This window comes from Cricetulus griseus, chromosome 2, assembly GCF_003668045.3.
Source record: "Cricetulus griseus strain 17A/GY chromosome 2, alternate assembly CriGri-PICRH-1.0, whole genome shotgun sequence".
Classification (NCBI taxonomy): Eukaryota; Metazoa; Chordata; class Mammalia; order Rodentia; family Cricetidae; genus Cricetulus; species Cricetulus griseus.
This window is the reverse complement of record NC_048595.1, coordinates 455,037,095-455,042,651: the sequence shown is the minus strand read 5'-3', so window position 1 is coordinate 455,042,651 and position 5,557 is coordinate 455,037,095. Positions and strand designations below refer to the sequence as shown.

The 5,557-nt window shown below is 51.9% G+C and overlaps 1 long non-coding RNA gene across 1 annotated transcript; it reads left to right on the top strand.

The window, feature by feature from the left end:
- Positions 1–906: 906 nt before the first annotated feature.
- On the top strand, positions 907–3,405 carry LOC103162260. The gene is made up of 2 exons (XR_004768771.1): positions 907–3,142; positions 3,302–3,405. It is a non-coding gene; the product is annotated as an uncharacterized LOC103162260 (long non-coding RNA).
- The last annotated feature ends 2,152 nt before the right edge of the window (positions 3,406–5,557 follow it).

Below are 5,557 nucleotides of genomic sequence, written 5' to 3'. Positions count from 1 at the left end.
GCCAGTGCGCCTGCGCACTTCAGACCAGCGTGGGGGGTGGGGAGGTGAGAGAGTGTGGTGTGGTGTGTGTCTCTGTGTGTGTGTGTGTGTGTGTGTGTGTGTGTGTGTGTGTGTGTGTCTGTCTGTGTCTGTGTCTGTGTGTCTTTGTCTTTGGGGTTTGTTTTTCGTTGCGGTCCTTCATGCGTATATTTATGAATTTTTCCTCCTTTAATGTAGATATTGAATCTGTTTCACAGTAACGAAGCTACAAAGTTGTACTGCGGTGAAATAATGCAAAAATAAAAAGTTGGCAGACTCTGAGGAACAGTCAGTCTGTCGAGACTCGTTTTCCGTCACTCGTTACAGAAGCACAGGTAACAGGGGCCTTAGCAAACTGTCCCTATCAACCTCCCTGTTTATTGCATAAAGGACACCAGACATGACCCACTTTCAGAGGCTGTAGCTAGAAATCTTTACCACAGCCTCAAGCTTAGGGCCCTTCTCCCTCTTCTTTCCCAAGAGACATTAGAATGGTTAACTGTCTGCCCTTTAGTGCCCGTTGTATAAGGGGCTGGGCCGGCTGCTGGACTTAATGCTTGGTGGGGTCTGCTAGCCTTTAACTATGCTGGTTTTTGTTCTCACCTGGACATTGGCATCAAAGTCTCGAGACAAAGCCTGCAGTAGCTTCATGCATGGACTGCAGTCTTTCCTGGTTACCTCATCTAGTTCCTCGTCTGTGGGATGGACTGGGGATACTGGGAGGCTTCTTCGAAGTTGTTTTCACAGTTTAGTCTGTTTCAGATAGCTGCATTAGGATCAAAAATGTCTAAGTAGGCCTCAGTATCTTTCCTGTGTTCCTTGGAGAAGGGGAGGTTTCATGGGAATGAATGAGAGCCAGACATGCTTACACTGGCTTTGTCTTTTCAGATCCCAGCCCATCGTCATGCCTACAAGCCCTCTAGTATTCGGGACCTCGCCATCTTGACCCGAACATCCTTTTTAACCCCAAAGTCTATTCACACTGCATCAACAGGCTTCATCGTCACTCATTTTACACAGGGGTCTGGCAGCTAGGATTGGTGGTTTAACACAATAATCCCAGCAATCAGGAGGTGACAGCAGGAGGGTTGTCGCCTCTTTTTGACTATGGTTTGGATAAGTGTCGGGGGCCTGACGTGGTGTGGCAAACAGGCAAGGAATAGGAGGAGGCTTCATAATGTAGGCTCTTGGGGGGAAATGATACCCTCAGGCCCCCTACTCTCTCCAGCCTGGCTCTCTGTCGACTTCTTAACCCATCAAGAATCTGACTCAGTCTTCTGAGGATTCAGCTGCTTGCCCAAAACCCTCCACCTGGGAAGATAAGGTAGACCACACAGCAAAGCCACAAGGCTGTTGCAGATTATGACTCTCCTGGACATGACCTCTCTTCACTACTGTGGATGAAGTTCTTAAGTCTCAACCTAGAAGGTCTGCTGGGGTTGTCCAGTCTAGGCCCTTCCAGCCAGCGGCTGGGACACTGATGTTCTAAGTCCCAGGAGTTCTCAGCCTGTGCAGTCCCATCAGTAGGGATCCTTTGCTCCCCAGAATGCTTAGTGTGCCAACAGCTGCATGGACAGAGGCAGCTGTAGGCCAAAGGGACACGGACGCTTGATGATGAAACCATAAATCCCATTTCTTGACCTAGGTTCTCTGCAGCACCCTTGTAGTCAGACCTCTGCCTTCAAGAGGGCGGCAACTTCCTTTCGAATCCTTCCTCTGGCTCCTGAAACATGAAAGAAAGTCTCTCCGGATTAGTCAGAGGGGTAGCCATGTGGCATACGTCTGCATTTCCTTGGGATATTGTCCCAGATATGGGCTGTCTGACAGAGCTGAGCTCTCAGTTCTAGCCATGCAGCCTGTTCCTGTTCCTGGGCTGTGCCTACTGCAGTCCTCCTGGTAGCCATTCTTCCCTCCATGGGCCCAACTCCATTCTTACTTACAAGGAGTAAATGTGAAGATTGGGTCTGAGGTCTGACCCCAGCCTCTGGGCTGCCTTCCTGCAATGGTGTAAACTGTTCTTTTTTCCGTCGACATTCGGTAAACATGGTGATGTGCCAGGCCCTCAGTAGGTGCTGGACCCCAGGATTGTTAGTCTGATGGTCAAGCTGCCCACAAGGAGCTGGCACACGGGCAGAGTCCAGGATTCTCAGGAAGACAAAGGTGGTTAGGTAAGTCCACATGAAAACAGTTCAACAGGGTAACAGACCAGAGAGGATGCGTGGTACTGCAGGACGTTGGAGGAGGCTGTCCCTGTGAGGAGAGCAGTGCTGGGCACAGCCTGGGTGGGAGGAAAGACAGGATGAGCAGAGGGCCGTGAGAGCAGCCATGAGACACGCTGCCAGCATGAATGACTGGACACGGCTTCTGGTGGTAATACATTGTCAATGAGCACCAGTGGAAATCTTCATGCAAGTCTTACTTTCCATGAAATAGTATTCCAAAAATCCTTCCTTAGCTTCCTGGCCCCAGGACAGTGGTGGCAGAGTGATCCTGGCCGACCTGCTGCAGTGCCCCCTCCCCTGTGCTCTGGTGATGGGAAAGGCAGATGGTGAGGGACAGACAGCAGCCAGAGAGCATCCAGAAAGGGCACAATGACTCAGCCCCAGAAATTGGAGGTCACGCTGCATTTGCAGGGCTCTGAGCATCCTTGGCACATGCCTCTGGGAATTTCAGAGCCTGTGTGACTCCAGGAAGCAGGTGTCATCCTCCGGGAACTGAGCTGTGCCTCAGCCAGAATCTGAAGTCACTGCTGCTCCCACCTTGGATACCCGGTCACCTTAAGAAAACCCATTCAGAGTCTGGGATTTTTCTTTTCCTCTGAAATTAAGAACTGAATGGGCAGGTGCACGCACCCAATCCCTCTCAGCCTCTGATTTGCTGTCACTAGTGTTCTTTGTAGACATTTCCGATTGGGACTCTGGCCTTCAGAACGGTGGCAAGCTTCTGAGAGGCTCCCAGGGTGAGGCTGACCTCAGCGGGAGCCACAGTCCAACATTTTTGCATCACAGGCCTCCCTTCTTCATCTGCTGAGGACACCTGTGCCGACTGTGTGTCAACTTGACACAAGCCGGGGTCATCAGAAGAAGGAGCCTCAGCTGAGGAAACGCCTCCATAAGATCCAGCTGTAAGGCATTTTCTCCATTAAAGGTCGACGGGGTAGGGCACAGCCCATTGTGGGTGGAGCCATCCCTGGGCAGGTGGTCCTGGGTTCTGTAAGAAAGCAGGCTGAGCAAGTCATGAGGAGCAAGCCAGTAAGCAGCACTCTCCATGGCCTCTGCATCAGCTCCTGCCTCCAGGATCCTGCCCTGCTTGAGTTCCTGTCCTGACCTCTTCCAATGAATAATAGTGATGCAGAAGTGTAAGTCAAATAAACACTTTCCTCTCTAACTTGCTTCTTGGTCATGGTTTTTCGTTGTTACCTACTGAGGTGTTAACCAAGGATGCTCTCCCGGCCTCTAAAACAATAAAGACTTCCACTGATGGTGCAGAGGCCGTGGTGTTTCTTCCCCTTGTGTCACATCCGTGCCCAGTGGGACTGCTGGTGGGCCTGGCCATCAGGAAACAGTAAGTGGCCCTGCAGCCAGACCGGGCTTTGTGAGGACAATACCATCTGGAGTACCTCGCAGGACTACTCAAGCTTCTCAACTGTGGCAAGCTTCTGGCTCCTTCACCCTCTTCCAGGCTCCATGGGCTGCGTGCCTGTTTCCCTAAAGATTGTGTCAAGTTCCAACCCCAGGCTCCTCCCAACCCCCACTTCAAGAAAGGGATTCTCGAAACTCAGATCCCTAGAGCTGGGATTAAAGAGTACTGCCTGGTGAAAACCCAGGCTCTTAAGCAGTGTGTGTGTGTGTGTGTGTGTGTGTGTGTGTGCGCGCGCGTGCGAGTGTGTGTGTGTGTGTGTGTTCACTCTTGCCAGCTCTCTGGGCTTTTACAGTATCTAGAAAACAAACCCGGTGCATTGGGTGGTGATGAGAAACTCCAAGCCAAGGGGTGGAAATAAGAGTGGCTCCAGGGGCCACGTAGAAACCAGATAGATGGTACTGGGCTTCCCAGATTAGCAGGTCCCCCACAGTGCTGCAGCCTGGCTGGAGGCCACCTGAAGAGACCCTGCTCCTCTGCAGTCTGCAGAAGATGACCAAAGAGATTAACTTCTGATGACTTGGGCTGGTAGACAGTGCCCTCTTTGCTGAGGCTGAGACCCGGTGGAACAGAAGTGGGCAGCTGTAACTTGCTGAGGATTCTGTTATTGGCATGGACTGGGTCTCCAATCTGAAAAACACCCTTTTCAGGTGGTAGGTGTAGGAAAGGGAAAGAGTCAGCGGGGTTGTAAATGTGGGAGTAACAACAGCTGATGACCACAAATCCCATTGGATCCCGTGTCCCTGCACAAGTGTGTGGTGATATAGGATGAACCGGATTCTTTGAAGTCCCTCCAGCATTTCAGAGAACAGGGTGGGCTGGGGAGAGGAGCCTGCACCATCCTCACAAGAACAAAGCTACTCTAGGGGCGCGTGTGCCTTCCTTTGGGTGTCAGACTGTTGAGCTGACACACCTCCAGGAACTGGAATTTCCCTTGGGATCTCACACCGGGAGAGGGGAGCCTGGCTCCATACAGCTGACTTGTCAAGAGGGGCTGGGCCACATCCTCCACCTTTTGTCTAAGCTTAAACCTCATATTAAGACTCCAAAAAGAGACTTGACAGCAGTGGAGGGTGTAACCAGACCTCTTTGTTCCTCTTCCCAGTGGGATCACACTGAACAAATCTCTTTTCTTTTTTGCACTGTTTTGTTTAATGGGCCTATTCATCAAGGAAGGCGGCTCAGCCTTCCCTATAATGACCCTGGTAACGAGCTGTATCACCTATAGGCCAGGGTGTCACCTGTAGGCCATGGGTGGCACGTCCCTGCGTTGACAGTAGCTAACCCTGGCTTCACATCCACTTGCTCTCTCTGTGGCTTCATCTCTAATACATGCCACAGGCCTGGGTCCATGAAACCGGGCTTTGCTACAAAGCCAGGACACCAGGATAAGTAGAAACAGACCAGCCATCTTCTGTGTCCTTCCCAGGCTAGAACTCCAGTCAGAGCCCCACCAGGGAAGAGGCTGATGGAGAATCTGAGCATCAAGGTTGTCACCAAGCTGGGCCTGATAGAAATTGAGGATGAGGGATGGTACCTGCCAAGGGCAGAGGAAGGGAAGTGACCTGATGGCCACCCACTGTGAGTGGCCCTAAATCAGCCCCACCCTCAGAGCTGAGAGGCAGCAGGCATGCATCTGCCCTTCTGTCCTGACAGAGCTGCCAACCCGGTTCCCACACCCAGTGGAGGTGAAAGCCACCTTTGGTCTTGCCTTCACTACTGTGTAGGAGGCTCAGTCTGCCTTCCCCTCTCCAAGGGGCCTCCTCGGTAATTTTTCTGCATGTGCAGTTTCATCCAGAGAGCTTCAGCTCTTCTGATGGCCTGTGGCACACCTGGGTGGGCCCCACGTGGCCTGTATACCAAAGAGCTACCAGGGGCAAATGTGGATCAGCTTGAAGAA